Genomic DNA, 21512 nt, shown 5'->3' with positions numbered 1-21512 from the left:
ATTCCATATAAAAGCGGGATGGAGAATTGGCCCATCATTCTTCAAAATTATATACTGTATACAATCCCATTCGTTTAAAAGTGTTCCCCTCCTAGTCATGAATAACATTTTTTAATAAAATGTAAAAGGCACACAACCAATACTGTAAATCCATATTAAAAGCCCAGTTAATGTTTATGGCATTTATCACAAGCATTTGCCCCCTAGTTTACTAAGAATATAGTGTGTGTGTGTGTGTGTGTGTGTCTCACATGTAACTCAGACTGATCATGTTTCTGAAGCAGGTCCCAGAGATTCTAAAAGAGAACTTGCCAGGAGACCACTCTGTGTCTACAAATAATGTGTCTGCAAGTGAGGTAATGTTTACAATTCATGCCATTCTTCATTTTTATATTTCTGACATACTGACTGCATACCGAGACAGGAATCTGTAGCAGTCACACTGACGTGCCCAGGTCTATTAATGTTCTTGCAGATGAAAAAGGACCAATTCTATGTTGCCGTCTATCCAGTTTACATTCACACATTCAAAAATCACTTTGACATCACTTGTTGAAGCATGATTTAGTTTCTTCGGGACTTGTTTAATACAGACATACTGTAGGACCCCCCATTGTAGAACTTTACTGCATACCAGGTCATTCGGTGCAAGGTTATGCCGATTAGGTGCGGAAATAGCTTTGGGAGCTTGCTCACTATCACGCCGGGTCTGTAATAAGGAAAGTGAGTATAGCTGTATTGGTCCAAAAGAAGATTAAGTCTTTAGTTGTAGGTGACACCTTTTATTATGCTTAAATATACAGAGTCGCATAAGCTTTTGGAACCTCAAAGCACTTTCCTTCCGATGAAATGTATCTGAAGAAAGTATCTGTAAGAAAGCATATGGTGGATGGATTCATGAGTTATGGAGGTTAAAGCTGTTGAAATGTAAGACGATCCCAAGAATGAGGTGTTGAAATGTTTCCGTCACCTAATATTCCTAAGTAACCTGCACCCTTGGTGGGCTAAATGTGTCATGTCACACAACATGCAGAATACTTAGATCATGACTGTATGTGCGTCAGATGTCTGAGTTTTGTATTTCCCACTTTGTACTAGTCTTGTTTTTCTATAACCGGAGATACAGATCAAATGCAAAACATTTTAATAGCACTCAAAGGAAGAACTATTACTTATATAAGCTATATTCCTAGATTGTATGTTAATGATTTCTTTTAGAAAATATAGCTCTATTGCTGCCTTTCAGGGAGACAATGAGTGTAGTTATTTACCAGTGTTGGAAAAAGTTGTATTGTTATGTTTTTATCCCTTACTTATAAGAGTTCCACCATAAATATGTCCTCTATGTATTTTATATTAAAAAAGGCTATAAAAGGTTGTAATGTACAATCAGCGAAAGAGAAGATTATAGAATTAGTTGTGTTGTTTCTGTCATTGATATTATGTATTCATGTATTATGTACTGGTGTTTACATCTTAAACATTAAAAATCATTAAACCTATTGTTTAGAAAGTTGGCTAACATTAGGTGGGAATAACGGATAGAATAAGCTGCTGGATACATTTTTTCATAGCCTCAATCCTTAGCTTGGCTGCCAAATGTACTAGCAGGTTCTGCGTTTGTCGTGCACAGAATTTTACGGTATTTCTGTCTAGATAGCATTGTGCGAGAAAATGAAACAAGCTCTTTGATAAAATGTGGGAGCCCATGATGCCGGGCATTCCTGAGAGCCTGAGAACGGAGAGATGCATTGGTTTGTCCTGACCTTAAACAGACAGACTTGTTCTAAGTTACCAGTAATGTGCCAAATCTAACACCTCGCTGTGGAGTAAACTGCAGGTGAACTATTTGGCAGCAATAAAGCCGATACATTAGCATTGGTAATGTGTTTACAGCTGCACTTTTGTGTTGTTTCAGATAATGATCACATTGCAATTCTTCACAATTTCTAGCACACTTAGAGCCCACAAGTGGCATTCCCATCCTCATCTTCACACCTCTGTGTTTATACATGTGGCACAAGAATCAGTCACTGCTAAGGGAAAGAAGAGCTCTCTTTTTTTGTGTTTTGGCTTCCATAGCACAACATCATAATCACTAGACTATATGAAACACAGATGAGTAAGATCCTTTATGTACAAGGATAGACATGTTTGCTTATCAGAAATAATACTATTGTTTTATTATATTATATATATATATACACACACCGTACTGTGCAAAGGTTTTAGGCAGATGTTAAAAAAGGATTTAGAAAATAGCCATGTTAGTGGTTTATTTTTATCATTTAACAAAATGTAAAGTGAATGAACAGAAGAAAAATAAAAATCAAATCAATGGTGTGACCTCCCATTGCCTTCAAAACAGCATCAGTTCTTCCTGGGACACTTGCACGCAGTCTTTTTTAAAAATAATTTGGCAGGTAAATTATTCCCAACATCTCTGGGGATCTAACTACAGTTCTTCCGTGGATTTAAGAAGCCTCAGTTGTTCTCTCTTGTCATTTAATCCCAGACAGCCCCAATGATGTTGAGTTTTGGGCTCTGTGGGGGCCATACCATCACCTCCAGGGCTACTTTTTCCTCCTTACGCTGAAGATAGTTCTCAATGACGTTGGCTGTATGTTTGGGGTCGTTGTCATGCTGCAGAATAAATTTGAAGCCAATCAGATTCCTCCCTGATGGTATATGATGATGGATAAGTGTCTGCCTTTACTTCTCAGCATTGAGATGGGGGGGATTTCTCACCATGTCCATCGACACAAGCTACCCTCAGAATTTCTCTTTTTAGGAGTAATTGCAATGTCACTTGCAATGTTTTGCCGTTCTCATATCTGAAACACTTGATCCTTTTTAGATTCCTCCTAACAAGATTGACTATGAATACAGCGAACTCATCTTGTACCAGAGCCAAGTGATGGGAGAAGCAAGTCTGTTTCAGGAATCCTTTGATCACATTCATACTTACGAGAAGCAAATATGTGGCAAACTTCAGGTAGAGGAGATTAAAGGTATGACGATCATTTATAATATATTCTCATTGATTAACATTTCAGGATAAAAACAAAACAATACTGTTGGAGTTGTACACAGGGTTCCCATATCTGCCATTTCTGTAGGATCACATCACTATAATGCTACCGTGCAATATGTGAAATGTGTAAACTCACATAAGCGACTAAATTACTTAATCAAGTTTTTACAAGCTCTTAAGTGATTCCAAGCTGTCTGCAAGTGTAAAAATGACCACAAGGCCAATGGCCCACCGAGAGCAAGTACAGGCTGTGGCATATCAGTTTAATGTGGTAAGAGCTCTATGTAACTGTACTACCTTCTATGGTAGCTGTACCCTCATAGAAGCTATTACTCAAAAAGTACCACATGACTGGTCACTTGGGTAAACCATTTCCTCTTTCACCCACCTGTTGCAAAGATGGCCACTTCCAGAGAGTCCAACAGGGGAGCACTAAGGTAGGTGCCACGGGTTCATGGCTCCTAGGCGCCTAGTATCCAAGGTGCCCAGCAGAGTAATTGAAGGCAGCAAGGGCGGGTGTATATCTAAGTGTATGTCTAAGTGTATGTGTGTTAGTATGAATGTGTATGTGTAAGCATGAATGTGTGTGTAAGATGGCGCACGTGTTAGCATGCAGTAAAACTACTGTATGCAGAGAAGGGGGAAATTCAGTGCTTTGCATATGCAGACACAAGGTAGCCACAAGCAGGCTTTAACTTGATGCATATATTTCACTGGGCTTGCAGCAGCTATAATTATATTATTCATTTATTTATTTTTGTATTTCATGTAATTATTTGTGATATTATCATATTTATAATTTTATTGATTGCATTGTGTTTGGTTTTACTTTATTATTTATTATATTATTTACATTATATAATTGTAATTATTTTTTGAAGGGCGAGATAGCAGTGTGAGCTGCAAGGATTATGGGAAAGGGGATGAGGAATAGCTGTGCGTTTTTGTATATGTATGGTGTTGGATAGTGTGTGTGTAAGTATATGGTGCTTGAGTGTTTTTATAATAGCGTGTGGTGTTAGCATGTGTGAGCATACGGTGTGGTGTGTGTTACTCTATGGTGATAGCATCTGCGTTAGTATATGATGTTAGCATGTATGAGCATATGATGTTAGAGTATGCGAGTCCGAGTATGATGATGAGTATGATGATAATGCATGGTGTTAGCATGAGTGTGTGTGTTAGAGGGGAGAAGATGTGTATGTGTAAGTGTGTTAGAGTGAGTACAAGTCTGTGTGTTAGTATGTGTGTGTCCGCTGAAGCTTTTCTATCTTGCAAGGAGCCTGGCTAAAGATTGTGGATTGCAGAGATTTTGGTGTTGCAGGAAAGATAGAAGTGGGTTAGAGTGAGTACAAGTCTGTGTGTTAGTATGTGTTTTCCGGTTTGGGGGTTCCCAGGCCCAACTTGATCTTGATCCCTGAATAACACTAGATGTTCATTTCTTTTGTTGAAAAAAAACCTAGAAATTATAATTCGAAATATTTTTAAAAATTACTTAGATACATTCTAAATATTGTATTTATCGCTTCCCAAATTGCATATGCTATGTAAACTTCAGCTGAATTATAGTGTTCTGCATATTTTGCTTTTCTGGGGGTAACTGTACATATCCAACCCACAATGGTTACGATCCAGGAAAGAAAACAGTGTTTGTGCCCAGTTCAAACATGGTTTAATTACAGTTTTGATGATGACTCAACATAGAGGGCTGCCGTCCTAACCAGGAATTGATGGCACAATCTGCTCTGTGTTGTGTGTCACTGAACCATATCATTCCACCATTAGCAACCCACACTAATTGTTGATGAGGTCATGGGAATAATTCTAGATGCTAATTGTAAAGTAATGAGATGCACAGATCTTAATTAAAATTATTGAAATGAGGCAACATAAGCTTCTGTGCCGGTGTTTAATTTCACCAGCTGTTTTCATTTGGAATACTTGGTGTACTTTAACATACATTCTTTTTTTCTTTTCCTTTTTTTTTTTTTTTAGGAACCGTCGCTTTAAGACGTACTGTACTGAGCGCTTACAATCTATTAATCCTATCTTTAAATCTCTATATATAACTGTATTCAATGATAAATCATATCACTAGCAGCTAATTTACTGCTAGTTGTTGTACGAAGACCATGTACAACTACCACAAAAAATAAATACAAAAACTGTTCTTTCCTTAATCCAGTCCTTTTTAAAAAAAAAAAAAATAGTAATAAAAAAATAACCTTATATTCAGTGCCAGCGAATATTGTTACATGTATGAACATGGGCTCAATATATATGAATATACAAATTGTGGGGTAAACTGAAATAGAGAAATTACAGTTAAGATATGGCGGGAATGTCAAGTATAAAAAAGGCTCCTGTTACTGCAGGGTGGTTTGCTTTATATCAGACCTGTACACATCAGGGGTGCAGTCTGCCATGTTACTCACATCAAGCTGTCTTTGAATGGTTTCTATGAGACTTTGTCTCTGTACACTGCATTGACGCAGCTGAGTCTGACCTAACGTAGTATTAATGGTTTACGAAGATATTTTTACCAAAGGTCTCCAGCTGAAAATGTCCACTGACAATCAACATGTAAACAAGATGCGAGTCTATGTGTAAACAGTACATAACACGGACAGAACGTTCCTAGGTATCAAAAAAATACTTATTTTAACTCTGGACAATTAATCCTTAAATGCTTTTGGTGCCAAAGTTGGCCTCAATGTATTATAAGAGGCAGTAGGTTTCAGACATACCCGTAAACTATGTCATTCCAATTAGAGAGTTCTTTACTTAAACTTTTATATTTCTGATAGCTGCCATTTAAAAAGAATGTTAAAAAATGGGGTGGGTGGTGTGAGGAATGAGGTGAAAGAATGAAGGGGAAAATATAGGGAAGTGATGGGGGAATGTGAATTAGAGTGGTGACATGGAAAACAAACAGGGTGGAAGGGGTGGTTTGGTTGACATGGGAATTATAGAAACTCTAGGGAATTAATTGAAGACTTGGTGGGATTAATCGGTAAAACATTAAGGAGGAAGAGAACATCTTGTAGTATTAATGGAGGAAACAGGGGCAGCTGGGGAGATGACAGGCAATGGTCTCAAAGAGGAGGATGAATGATAGTGGATGACAGTGGACTGATAGTATCACGTGTACGTACGACAGAGGGAAATAGATAGGAGTGATGCAAAGCAAACCAAAATAAAAAGAGGAACCAACTATTTTTTGTTTTATTGGAAATATGAAGTCACTTTATTACATTTTCCACTTCACCTTTTTTCAAACATTCACTGAAACTCTATGACATCAAACCCATTATCTGAGAAATCAGGCAGCAGAATGAGGTAACCCATTGGGCAACATGGAGCTTTCCAGCAGCCATGATCCTAGCTGGCGGAGGACTATATGATATGTTATTCAACAAATGCAGAGCTGCACACCATCTACAGGGATTGTGAGATATAGCGCAAGATAGGAAAGGCAAACCTTACCCACCCTGTTTTAAGAGGGGAAGAAAACTCAGTCCCACGGAGAACTCATTTCTAAGAACACAACTGCTAGAAAATAGGGTTTTTTTTCTCTATGGTTCTATATTCATAGAATATTTAACATACCGCACCATGAGCTATTTGATACTCTTGTTTTATTCAAAGTGCTACGTGGAAGTTAAGACACTGAAAGGTAAGTGTCACATTTACACGTTTACTCTTATATGGGCACACTCGCATTTGTCAGAGAAATGTTATTTACCTGGAGTTCACCAAAATTCCAATGGCAAAACTCCCAGTGACATCTATACAACATAATCGCACATTTCCTGCCGTAGCACTAGCGATCAAATTAAACAAATTAACCGAAAATAAGAGGATTTCACTTGTAAATCCAGATCACATGAATAAATTGGGACCGCAGCGCACAGGTTCTTACACAACACCTTAAAGTTATGTAATTGTTTTCCAGAGACTCACAATCATTTCATTAATCATATCATCAGAGCATCAGTGGAAATTGTTTAAAGTAATTCATTATATAGATCATATGTCATTTATATATTATATATAACGTTTTACAGACCAAGAAGCCACTATAGAGGAAATTCGAAAAACAGGGTTTTTTCCTAAACCATTACACCTTATATATTATTTACTAATGATCTACTTTTCAGGACACTTGAGGCTTGAAGCGGTCCTGCCATCAATAAAGTATGAAAGACACCTATACGTCACGTTAACATTTAATACCTTTGCACTTACGTTTCTTGGATGGGTTAGATGAGATCCCGAGGCATTATGTGATAGTACAAAGGGGCTGAAACATACAGGTAGTGTTTAATGTGGATTAACATCAGGTTTGTTTTTGGTTAATTTACCTAAAATTAAACTATTCTAGTAGCAGGAAAGAAATATTGGACATTTCTAATACCATCAATAATAAACCAGATGTACTGAGAAGGCTAATAACTTCCCATAAAGGGGCAAAGCAGAGAACAAATGCAAAACATACTAACTAATGTTCTGTATTACCTCTTGGGCAAGCAATTTATTGTCAATGGACGCACTGCTTAGCTGCCTGCCACAGAAAGGATTTGACTCAAAATCAAATCCTGCAAGAAAAATAATTACAACAAAAAGCCACGTAGACAAATTATTCTGATGGCATCATACAAATTATGAATATGTTTCCAGTTCATTTTCCCCTGTACAATTATTCTAGCAGATGACTTAAAACTTGAGTGTTGCTGCACAGAGTATGTAACTTGAGAAACGGCTCACTTTCCACCCGGAATTTACCAAAGGGTGTATCCCTAATAGTCACATGCGTACGGTTTTAAATACCCAGAATAAGGGATACAAATCTTAACTGTTCTATCATAAAACAATTTCCTTTGTGAAATATGGAAAATGATCACATTGAAGCTATAAATTAGCAAACAGGCCACCGTTTTTGGATATCCCAGCTCGAGCAGGCGCATCTCAGCCTTGATTTAGATGGAAAGGGCTTCATTTAAGTGGCATTGTGTGGTTTCAAGCTGTCACGGCTAACAAACACATCACAACTTAACACCCTGGATGAAAAGGGTATTTAACTGCAAAGGGTATTTCATTGTGTTAAAAAAATAGTTTGCAGGTGCTAGAGAACACCTAGTTGACAAAAGGAAACATGAAGACTCTACCGGTGCTGCAAACCATGGAAGAAGGTACCGCTTACTAGACAAAACACATAGTAGATCACCGGAATTGTGTGTCGACAGGAAAATGATATTTGTAATCATCTTACTTACTAAAAAGTTTTAAAGCAACAAACACATTCATAAACCACAGACTGCATCAAAAGCCTAACTTATATTTTAGTGAATTTGAGCTTATCAGTCTAGGGGTGCGGTATGTCAGTGGCTTTCATATGTTTGATACAGATATCCGTAACACTGAATGAATTTGCACAAGCAGAATGGGCTCTACAGTGTATAACACTGGAAATTGGAGGGTTATCGTGTTATGCTGAAGGAAACACAAACGAGCCGTTGCTCTTAGAAAGGATTTATTTATTAAGCCCTGATCACAAGAATAATTAGTAGCAGAGGCTTTGCAACAATGCAAACCATTACAAAGATCGTTACACAAACATTTATGTAACATGGTTTCTCTGCCGCGGATAAACGTGTACTCGTGGTTTCAAAAGAAGTTTGTAATACATTTTGGTGTTCTATGTTCACAAGAGCTGTCAAGACCTCGGAGGTCCATTCTTGAGATTTCATGTAAAAGGAAACCTCTGAGGTCTTGAAAGCTTGTGTGACTCTACATCTTACTTTATGAATATTTGTCCACTGGATGACATTGCAAACCTCTTTAGATTACCTTTTGGAAGCAAGACAGCAAGATTCTTCTTTTGTGTCTGTAGTGCAAAGAAATGGTTTGTGAATACTTGGACAAAATAATTAACCCTTTTAGGAGCAAGCCAAACTTATAAAATCTGTCAGCGCAGGCGATTGTGTTAAGTTCCTCTGAAGGACAGGCAACAGAAGTATATTTCTTTGTAAATGTTCATAAAGGGAAACTGCATGGTAATGTTTAAATCGTTTGCTTAATACTGTGCTGGGGAAAAGATTTTTTCTATACAATAAACATGAAAGGCCCTCTCTGCTGCCACCTAGTGGCTGCCTCGTTCACACACAGCTACGATCTGCCAAGCTGCCGGCATTATTATTATTATTATTTATTGTTTTATATAGTGCCATCAAATTCCGTAGTGCTGTACCATGGGTGGACAGGACACAACAAGTAGTATATAAACTTAACAATTTGACTTACAGAAACAACAGGTGAGGTGGGCCCTGCTCAAAAGAGTTTACAATCTAGAGCATTAATATCCATCGTGTCTCTAACTGCAAAAGGTGGCTACGGCTAGCTGACACAGCATTGCGTGTACATTTCTACAGTGCTCAGGTCCCAAGAGGGAGCTTTCCCACTCTCCGCTACCTAGAAAAACCTCTTTAAATAAGTATTATATACTAAATATACTAGCACCCAAAATTATTCATCTCAGGCATGATTCAAGTACAGCCAATATATAATCCAATAGTGCACTGGAAATAAATTACAGAAAAATACATTTCAAGGCCTGTTGTGCATTTATTGCATTTGCCCAAACTAAATAACCAGACACAAGAAGGACATAAAACATAAAGACACAAAGCCACCAGTGCTTAGAAAGAGCATCATATTTGATGGACTACCTCTTAGCTATTGTTGCTCAAAACTAAACATCTGAAAAGCAACAGTTAAATTACAAGACAGAACTGTAGTTTTTCGTATTGCTTCCTTGGGATCTAGCAACTCCGTGCAAAAGGTGAAATGTGCTTGTTTCTTGTAGTGTGTGATTTCAGAGGAGGTAAACCATCAGGCATTGCAATAGATTGCTCGCTGCATGGGTGTCGATATGTCATTAAAAATACTTCTGCTCAATGCTTTTAAAATCCAGGTTCCCCATCTCACCCCACAAAAATATTAAAAAAGCATATATTGTTCTGCTACTAGAACTGCTACATTTGATGTAAGGTATTGTCACCTTTCTGTCTATAGCTGAAACATTCTAGAAAAGCGTTTGCCTCATTTCAATTGTATTGCTAAAGGAGGATCATTTCACTGATGCCTTCAGAAAAGAGGAGAAAATACTTCAAACTGTGCAGTTTCAAACTTGACAGAAGTTGATCAGCGAAAGGATCTGTTGGCCGTTCTTCAAGAGGCTCAGAAAGGATGGAAGGCTGTGGTCAGTGAATTAGTTGCCTTCTGTAAAATACATGGGAGCCCTGATTAGAGTTCTAAGTGCTACATTTCATTAGACAGCACATCATGGTTAAGATGAGAATGGTTTATTGCCGTGATGCCACAGTCTCCTTCGTTTGATGACAGCATAAAAGCCGTGTAAGCGGGAATAGTTTGTGGCAGGCTGCTCGGTACTCCTCGTACTGTGTGTTGCAGCTCCCGAAGCTGCCATCCATTAGTGCCTCTGTACAAAAGAAAAAGAAGACAATCATTGATTTGCATGAGAGGCAACAGACTGCATATGAATAACATTACTTGCCACTTATCACAGAGGCCAGGATGATGGCTTTTCTGGACTACGCTTCTCATGATGTCTAACCAGCCATATCTGGCTTTCCGGGCCACCCAAAATTCAATGTATCATCTTAGTCATGCAGGGGATGCAATATATTAAAACAAACAAAAAACCTGTCCAAAGCTAAAATAAATACACCAACCTCCATGCTATGGGTGTATGTTCTAGTCCTTGTTAAACATATACCAAGAGACACTTGGGCAAACTGTTGCCTTCCAGCTGCTGTTGGACTCTTAACATCACATACAACAAACCAGTCACTTTTTCAGATGTTTTTTTTTAATTTCCCTAAAAATATTAGCAGTTAAGAACATTATAGAAAGGTACAACCTGATTCACACTTTCTAAAAACATATTTTAAAGCAAGAGCACAAATCCGAGTGATAAAGCTGAGCCTTTATCTTGCTTTCTTTTCAATGTGACTGCCCTCTTGTGGAAAGTTTAGGAAGCACATGGGCTGATCATTCACCACATCCAGCGTGTGCAGGAGAGATGGAGATTTCAGCACTCTGTTATACACATTTCCAGCTCAATCCATGTATGTAGATAGAGAAACAGATATTACTTCCAGCAGGAAAATATATATATAAAAAAATAAACTGCTTTATTCTGTTTATAGACATAAAGAAGTTCACTCCAGATAAGAACCATTCGGCCCAACCAGTCTTCATATATTTCCAGATGTAACAACTCAGACCTTCATCAATCCTTGGTTTCAATTTAGATTAAGGATAGCCATTTGCCAATCCAACAGGACTATATGTTTCATTTAAAGACATTTTACTTCTTTTTATACCAATTACACATTCTCATATACCCACTGTCTTCTGCCAGCGACAAATATCTACTAATGGTAAATATAATGTTGCACGCAGCCTACATTTGGCTATGTGTCTCTCAAAAATAAAGCGAAGACATTCTTACTTATTGAATGTTATTGTTGTGCACAAAGGCTGAAAGTATTCACAAATCTATGCATCATGTGGCATGACTTACCTGAACATTCCTATCAGTTAAGGAATCGTCCAGCCCTGTGGCAATGGCAATTGCTTTCTCTTGCCTAGACTTGTCCAAATAATACATCATTTTTGCACCTGTAAAAAATATAGTTTTTAAGAAAACATGTCTAAATTTACAGGCTTTGATGCAAAACAGTTGGATGATACCATTTCTTAATAGTAGATTAACAACGGGGCAAAAGGCCATTTGCAGGAGAGGAGAATATTTGTCCAGTCCAGATACTAAATATTCTTAAACCACTGTTTCTTAGCTTTCTGAATTAAGAGTAGTCAGATAGGAGAATGTTAATAACCAACAGGGGGTATTAATAACACGCAATTCCAGTCCATTGTTTGAAAAGTTGCCCTATCATCACAGAAAAAATGTTATTGTCTGCACTTTTTATACATAACCCCCATAGTTCTAGAAAGCACTGGACGCTTCCAAGGGTAACTCTTAGTGAATGAAGGGAGTCATTGCCTCTGTATCTCTGGATATAAAAAGCAAACGTGCAAATGGACCAAAAATGATTTAGATGAATGTTTTCAGTTCTTTTTTGGCCCGTTTTTAAGTCAGGAACCAAACTTGTTGCCCATTGCCCACATTCACTCTCATTCACTCTCTCACACTCTCATTCTCTCCGCATCTTCTTGTACTTTATCTTCTATCTTATCTGTTTTATCTTTTCACTTTTATCCTTTTTGACCTATGGTGAACTTTCGCCAAAATATAGTGCTTTCGGTGACAACCCCCTCTGATTGGAGGACCGCATGAGAGGACATCAGCGGAAGTGCCGACATTTTGGCAGAAGTTCGCACCAGGTAACGTTCACGAAGATGCGGGCAAAGATAGAAGATAAAAGAGAGATGTAGAAGCAAAAGTGGTCGGCAGAGAAGGTAGGGAAACATTTAGAGGGCATGAGAGAGAGTGATCGAGAACAAGAGTGTGAGAGATCAAGTGCAATAGTGTGAAAGGGCCTGCAATTTTTGGAGGAAAATTCTGAGCTTTTAGCTTAGTTTTTGTCCAATTCGTGGAGGGCCTGGCCTCGTATTTGTGGCTTCCTCCGAATCACAGAATTTTCAAAGTCTAGTCGAAATTCAAAGTCTAGTAAAAAGGACGCAAACTGAAATCACTAATACAAAAAAAAAAAAAAAAAAAAAAATGACATAGATTTACCTTTTCTAAAGTATATCTCAAATGCCAGTAAGTGTGTGTTTATGTTATTTGCAGCAAGACTTTTCAATGGTGTAAGAAACTTGATCGCTTCTTCAAGGGGGTTTTCCACCTGCATTAAACAAAAAAGACATATTTATGTTATGTTAATGTTATCAATGCTTTAATTCTGATCTTGTGTTTATTCATCCCGTTTTATAAAGTGCTTATTTATTCATTTAGCGGAGTGTGTGAGCCGCAAACAAGCCAGGTATTCTATGTATGCATGCCTGGAAACAAGTCGTATCATAAACACGTGCTCAGCCTGAGATATCAAAAAATCTGGCCTGTTTGTGGCCCAAATGGACTGGACTTGTGCACCCCTCATATAGCATCAAACAACCATTGGAGCCCTATTTTAATGTACTCTTTTGCATGCACTCTATTTTTTATTGATATACAATTTTGCCATATTCCAAGGCATATATTCTTTTTGTTATTAAGTTGGAAAATGAAAGTTCTGTCTTATTTTCCTCTTCCTCCCTCTTACTGTTTGTACTGAAAGCATGAAGTGTACTTAAGTATACACTCACACTGAAGTCATTGATGATCAAGTAGAACATGTAATTGTCTGCCCCCACTCCCATTTATTTGATAAATGTATTTAAGTATAAATCCACTGGTTTCAGTAGAGAGGAGGAAAGCGAGAGAGATCACCTTTTCTTACCACTAGTATAACCATAACGAAAGAATGTATGCAACAATTTTCATGCAGTAAATGCATTGGAGTCCATGCAAAATGGGCTCCAATATCCATAAAAAAGAAAACCAAGTCTGGGGAATAAACTCTAATATGTTATTCTCAAACTATGGCTCTGACATATGGTGTATTTCAGGTAATAAATAAAATGACATTTCAAATCAATGTTAACTGAGGTTTTAGTTTCATTCATGCCCACTATGCATTTGATGTGATCACAAAAAAAGTTGTTCTCATTCAAATGCAGCCTAAGAAATATACTATCATGTTGCATATCAGACTGTTGGGTTTTGGCCACCACGGATCGGCTTGCAGGCTAGTCTGGAACACAGGGTATTAGTTTAGGCAGTATTGGTGGCTAAGGTCTAGCTTTCGTCTGTTCCTCAGTTCTTCCAGAAAGCCCATTAACCTTCAGAGGTCTGCAGCCGCCAGAATAAATACAATTAGCAAAATCAGAAGCCAACTCATAGAAAATTGGGCTGAAACAGAAAAGCTAAAAGGCTTACTCTGCTTTCACGGGGCATCTGGATCTCACATCTATTCCCGTGAAACTTTACAACGTAGATTACATATATTAAGAACTAAAATTCCACACGGTACACCATAAACATAATGAAAAATGATATTCCTTCTCCTTCCTTTATACCTCCTCTCACCTCCCCATTTTTTTCCTTCCTCCCTACCACTATGCCCATAGGCACGGTTTGGGGGAGGGCCACCTTTTTATTGTCCCCCCTCGGAGCTATTGAGTTCCATACCACAGCTTACAGGGGCCACTACAGTTACGGGTTATGCTCCCCTGAAATACGGGGACCAATTACAGTGGAGCGCACCGTCAGAGTGGGGAGGGGTTAGGATGACACACAACTAGGGAGGAGGAAAGTCATGTGTAACCCCCCCAATTGTACATGCTTCCAGAACGTTTATGGTAACTCAATGCTGTGGTCCTGTGCTGAACCTTTGCCTTACTTTTTCCCTCCCCTCTTTATTTTTTTCTGTACCCTTTGTTGGAAAATCAAAAAACTTAAAAACAAAAAGAGAAATAACAAAACATAAATTGTGCAGATATTAAACCATCACGCATTATGATATATCAAAACATATATGCATATAAAACCCTTAGTAAATACAGATACACAAAAGAGGTAAACATTTTGCATTTTAAGTTCTTAAATGTGTAAAAAAAATAGAATCGTAAAGTTTGAAGTGATAACCCAAAAATGAAAGAACTCTTAATGACTAACAGGACTCATCTGGAATGTATTCCTGTAATAATAATCATAATAAATGTAATACAGTATGAGGGTGAGCGCAGATACACTTTGCAGGTGCTTTTAGTCCAGAGCCTGACAAAGTTTGCGTAGAAGTTAGGAGCCAGAGAGAAAAGGCAGGGAGCCAGCTAGCTATTATTTAATAGCGAAAAAGAGGTACAGAATACAGCACACAAAGTTAGTAGCCCAATCTAAAAAAAATCCAGTAGCTATTGCTACCTGACTCCTGGGGTATGTCGAGCCCTGCTCTAGTCTATATCCACGCACAACAGCAATGAGACCAAGAGATACACTTTAAAAGATACACTTGTGGGTCCTGGACTATTGCACCTTCAGAACAGTTTTTCAGACCAGTACAAACTAAATGTACTATTTAATAAACACTACGTCATCAGGGGGTGATGCAAAACATGCCAAGTCAAGACCACCTGATTAGTTTGAGAGGTTCACATCAGTAAAGTAATGTTGCTTTTTTTCTTTTCACATGGAGTCATTCATTCTGTAACTGCCCCTGTCGCAGATACACCTACCCTTTCCAGTTTCTCAGGAACTAATTCTTCCCTTGGCCCGCTTGTTTCTTCTTCATCTCGCATCTTCTTTTGGTTCTTCTGCTGGCGCTGCCTCTCTGCATGTTTCCTTTCCTCCTCCAGTTTGGCCTTTTTCTGAGCCATCCTTTGTTTGCTTAACATCTTCTTTAATTCCTTCGCTGAGAGATTTTCTAAACATCCAAGATGAGAAAAAAATACATTGCAAATAACACATAGATAAATGACATTATGAACATCAGTTCATGTCATCTGTGATGTTTACCTGAATTGACCTCCTGCTCCTTGCTTTCATGGGTTAGTGGATTTTCATGGAGTTTTAAGTAGATTCCAATGGCAACCTCCGCAGCTTTAAAATAGAAAGCGTGCCTGCGGAGAACATCTTCTAATCGCAAAAGATCGGCGTAAGCACGCAGGGTCATTTTCCTCATGCAATATGTATGGAAGTCAAACTGATCATCAGTGATCTCAAAAAAAGCTACAAATCAAATTAGAGACAGAATTCTAATAGTGCCTCAAAAAGGATTATATTGTTCTCTTAAAGCAAACAGAGCTAAATGTTACATTCAAATCAAAGATTGATTAAAGTCACCGTGGTCCTGGTCAACTTAGAAAGTAACAAATGTCTGATCGGAGCACAGATCCAGAAACACCAAACCAGATAATATCCACTGAAAGCATTGATTGTTCTGCTAATAGACAATTGGCTAGGAAGTACACAAAATCAAGCGTGCACAAAAAAAATCCTAGTTGGTACCAGCATGCAATCTTCTTTTGTACTCACCCTTTCATGGCATTTCTTCAGCGCCTCACCATATTTGCCCTGTCTCCGGTAGGCTGCGGCACATTCTGTCTGGAACCACATGCGCTGCATCTCATTAAGATTCCCCATTGCGGGAGTTCCTTCCTGAAACAGAGAAAACATAATCTAACGTGATCTAGCACTTTTTAAATAAAGGCGTTTGCATGCAAGAAGGGAAAGTAATTTACTGCACACTGTAAAAGGGCGATATATATATTAAAAAAAGAACTTTAAAATATCATGATTTTAGGATAATAATAAGATAGAAGAATATACCAACATTTATTTAGTTGTCCCCTATATGTCTTCAACTAGCACTTCACAATATTGCTAATGTCCAGAATGTATACACAAGAAAAATGACAATAGTTTTAAAAAGTTGTTTTTAGGCTTAAACTTTGATGGGCATAATGAAAGGTACTGCAGCAAAAAAATACAATGACATTTCTGTGCTCATATAAATCCAGGTAATAAAACAATGTTAAAGAAGCTTCATAAAAGCCTTTGATCATCCAAACATTTTCAAGACGCATCCTTAATTGCAGTAATGGTGTAAGACTTACTCTTGTGAATTTTGAGCACATTTCCTCTGCTTCTTGAATCATATTGGCTCTTAGCGCATTTCGAGTTGATGAAGCGATCTGCAGTGTCCAAAGACTGGGCCTCATCCATCCACCTATATGCTCGGTTCACACAGGTAGTAACAATCCAAAATGATTAATGTATCTGCATAGCACAGCACCATCAAACTTTTATAAACAAGCCCAAGATATAAACGTTGACCCACACACTCACCACACTTTGATTATAAAGCACGGTCGCATGATTTAGGCTCCTCTTACTGCATGTTTTAGGCTCCTCTTACTGCATGTTTTAGGCTCCTCTTACTGCTTCACGGTTGCATTTCGTGAAGTTACTTTATGGATATTTGTGCGATATTGGCAGTTCTCCATGGGGGTCTCTTACCTTGTAGATCTTCGCTTTCACGTAGAAGAGTTCTATTAACGTTGCGTGCTAGCAATAGCAGAGTTGATATACCGTATATTCTGGCGTATAAGACGACTGGGCGTATAAGACGACCCCCAACTTTTCCAGTTAAAATATAGAGTTTGGGCTATACTCGCCGTATAAGACTACCCCTCTACCCAGCAGACAACAACCAGCCAATCACGGCAAACGATGTACCTTACCGGTGATTGGCTGGTTGTTATACAGACATATACATACATACACTGCCTTTACACACACACACAAACATATATATATATATATATATATATATATAGCATATATACGTGTGTGTGTGTATATATATATATATATATTTACATGTAGATATATATATATATATACATACATGTAGATATATGTATATATATCTACATGTATGGATATATATATATATATATATATATATATATATATATGCACACACCAGCTTACAGCTTACAAACACATAAATACCTACACTGCTCTTACACACACCTGACCATACACATACACTAACCATCTCACACAACATACATACACTGCACTCACACCCCTTTCTCCCCATCTCTTACCTTTCTCATCTTCTATCTTCTTTCTTCCATCCAGTTGTGGGAGCGTGAGGTCTGTCATTTCAGACTTCTGCTTTACTGCTGCCTCATCACTACGCGCCGGCAATTGATGCCGAGCGCCGGGACATGACGTCATCCCCACGCTCGGCATCAATAGCCGGCGCGTAGTGATTAGGGAGCAGGGAAGCCGAGGCCCGAAGTGCCAGACCTCGAGCTCCCTAATGTTGGGCTAGTTAGAGGGAGGTCGTGATCTCCCCAACCAGCCCTGCTGATCAGGGCAAGTTGAGGAGATCACGATCTTCCATCTACCTCGGCGCGGCCCTGACCCTTACGAGAAATTACTGCAGTTTTTTCTGAAGTAATACTGCAGATTTTTGGACATGAAAAAACTGCAATACTGCACTTTTACTGCAGTATTACTGCAGATTTACTGCACTTTTACTGCAGTATTACTGCACATTTACTGCACTTTTACTGCAGTATTACTGCAGATTTACTGCACTTTTACTGCAGTATTACTGCACATTTACTGCACTTTTACTGCAGTATTACTGCACATTTACTGCACTTTTACTGCAGTATTACTGCACATTTACTGCACTTTTACTGCAGTATTACTGCACATTTACTGCACTTTTACTGCAGTATTACTGCACATTTACTGCACTTTTTTTTATATTGCAAACCTACAGTTGTACTTCAAAGTACTGCAGCTTTATTGCATTTGTACTTCCGTACAAAAAAAACTGCAGTACAGTGAAGTGCAAATGCAGTAAAACTGCAGTAAAAGTGCAGTATTGCAGTTTTTTCATGTTCAGAAAAACTGCAGTATTTTTTTTTGTAAGGGGAAGAGGCGGCTTCTCCACTCGCCCCTCCCCTAGAGATTTGTGGGAATCTCCGGCTCGGTAAGTACCCGGTACTCGGTTAGTACCCGGCGTATAAGACGACCTCCGACTTTTGAGAAGATTTTCTGGGATTAAAAAGTCTTATAAAAAAAGTTTATAAAAAGTTTATACGCCGGAATATACGGTATTCCGAGGCAAGAGACCAGTGACCGAGTTTATCAAAGTGCTGTGCTAAGAAGTACCGAACCCAAAGCAGTGTGGTTGGTGGCTCTTTCTCTCCGTTATCTCAAAAATATGAAGAAAAAGCACAACAGGCATTAAAAAAAGCTAAGTGACAAAAGAGGAAATATAGCGATCCTGATGGAAACCAGCATGATTTACCAGACACATAATCGCTTTTAATATGTTCAAAAGCTATGAACAGTTTTAAGCAAAAAACAGACTCTTTATTCATCTAATCCTTAATCAATAAAGTAACAGGCAGGTGAAGGCTGAAAGGAAAAAAACTCAAAAGCTTACCTTCTAAGCTAAACATGTCACAGGCTTTCAATGAGGTCTCGTAGCCCATTACAAGCTCTTGTATGATTAAGACCTTTAGAAATAAGGGGAAGAAAAGCATAATTTTATCAAATTCGTAGATACAATGGAATCGGTCTACGCAGAAGAATGTTTTAAGTACAAAAAACTACTGCGTACCTTTTCTGAATTGCGATACAATGATTTCAGGGTGGTAAACAAAGGTGGACATCCTTTGCTAAAGTTGACTCTCAGAAACGTATCCGTTAGTGCTCTGAATCTGTCACCTAAAACACCAAAAAAATAACTATATTAACATGATGTAAGTCCCACTAAACAGCTCAGCTGTTTTGCATGGTAATATATAACAATATAGGGGATCTGAGACATATATATATATATAATAAAGAGACAAAATGTATATTCCTCCTCATTTCTTCCTCCAAAACATCCCTGCTCTCCGGAAAGCTGGGTTTGATAATCTGGATAAACTCTAAAATATAGTAAACAAATGGAGCAACAAAACAATTACAAAGTAACAGAGAAATGATTTATTCTAAAACATGCAGAATACGCTGCAAAGAAAACATAGTGGAACTAAAAAGTTTCCCCAGTGTCTTTTGAAACATAAACCAAGGTTACGCTTTAGATAATTCTGCCTTTTTTACAATGTGGAATATAGGTTTATGAACTAATAGCGTCATTTACCAGGCTCCAGAGCTTTCTCTAAGTTTTCGTAGTATTTCCAGTTCTCTGGGTTCCGCTCCAACAGCTCCCTGTATACCTCAGCAGCTTCTTTCCGTCTACCCAGACATAAAAACATTTCTCCTGAAAACACAAAGGACAAAAATCTATCAACCAGTATACAGCATGGATCAATATATGCAAGTGAATATTGAGAATGCACAGACATAATACGACGGCCATAATAACCTGATACACACGTAGCCATAATGTTAATAAACATTTTGTTAAAGGGGCAATCACGCCATCATATGGAGGGACTATGCAGAATCCCCCATATGCATTTGCCCTTTTACTAGCCTCAGATCCCCGGCTTGCAGGAGATGTGTACAGCTGAACACTTGCCACTTCACGCATGCTCTATACTCATCTCTGTACTAACTGTAAGTATTCCGCGCTCACTCAATGAGCAGGAATAGGTAGGGTACCCCCAGGAAATGTATATCTAAATCACATGGTGAACATTACAGGTTTTCTTCGTCATTGTAACTTTCCTTTAAATATAACATTTACTATTATTCAAACAGGCAGAGATGGCACCATACAGGTACACATAATATACCACATATTTAACATGTAATATTGTGTTTTCTCTAGAAGGGTTGATGCATACTCTCCTCGCTTTGAGTTGGATGATGGCAAGGGAAAGTACAGGGAACATTTTACAGGTTCCTACATTTACTATGTTTAGGGTCAGTCTGAATATTATGTATATTTTTTGCCAACATTTACATTGCATCAGATGTACAAATCTAGAGAACAAATGTTCAGAAAGACATTTACAAATCAGAGGTAAAGGTTTTCATACAAAATTGAAAAAACAATAGGTAAAAGTGTACATGCGCTGCAACACTCTGTGGGAATCCCACTCTCCCACACTTCAACAAGATAAAAGACAGGTATTGGTGGTGCAACCCACCAACAGTGAGCGGAGCGACCGAAGTAAATATAAACGTAACTCACCTTCACCCCAATGGGTTATATAGAATAAATGACATGAAAAAAATGACAAAAAAAATAGTGTACTCTGTATGATAAAATATAGCTAAATTTTTAAAGAAATGTATAAAAAACTCACATTCTGATGAGTCAGACAAAGACTGACTCAAATCATCAACGCCTGCTGTGATTAGGGATCACACACCCAACTGTATTCGAATGGAGATATCTTGCCTAGAGCCGGTAACCTGGCTCCAGGGATAAAGAACACTGTCCTGACTTAGGGCAGTACTCCCCCTTTAAGGTGATGGACAGCAGAGTGGATCCAGCAGAGTCGGAACGGACTTGAGGAAGCCCACGGGCGAAACACGTATCGGAGGATTCACAGAGACACTTAAATAGAGTATATTTTATGATAGTGTTGTAATTTATGTAATAAAGCATTTATTCTACATTTTACATTCACCTGACTTGATTGCTCAATAGGGCGATCACCCATCACCCCCAGACACGTTGCCCTAGGGCTAGTCAGCCAAGATGAGACTATATGAATTTCTCGCACACCTGGCGATTTATTCTTTGGATGCTGCGATCAGCACTGAGCCCAGCCATATTGTGTCAACTGTAACAGTACAGTAGGCCAGCATGCAGACTAAAGGGGAAAACTCAGGGATTATATAGAGCCGGCCCCAGAAACAGCGTATACTACTATGGAATTCATGGATAACCAAAAT

At 38.3% G+C, this 21512-nt stretch overlaps 1 pseudogene; it reads right to left on the bottom strand.

The window, feature by feature from the left end:
• Positions 1-10526: 10526 nt before the first annotated feature.
• LOC128473792 (N-alpha-acetyltransferase 16, NatA auxiliary subunit-like) lies at positions 10527-20196 on the bottom strand (annotated as a pseudogene).
• Positions 20197-21512: the final 1316 nt, after the last annotated feature.

The sequence above is a fragment of the Spea bombifrons genome, chromosome 2 (assembly GCF_027358695.1).
Source record: "Spea bombifrons isolate aSpeBom1 chromosome 2, aSpeBom1.2.pri, whole genome shotgun sequence".
Taxonomy (NCBI): Eukaryota; Metazoa; Chordata; class Amphibia; order Anura; family Pelobatidae; genus Spea; species Spea bombifrons.
Note: the sequence above shows the minus strand (reverse complement) of the source record. Positions and strands in the feature narration are given on the sequence as shown.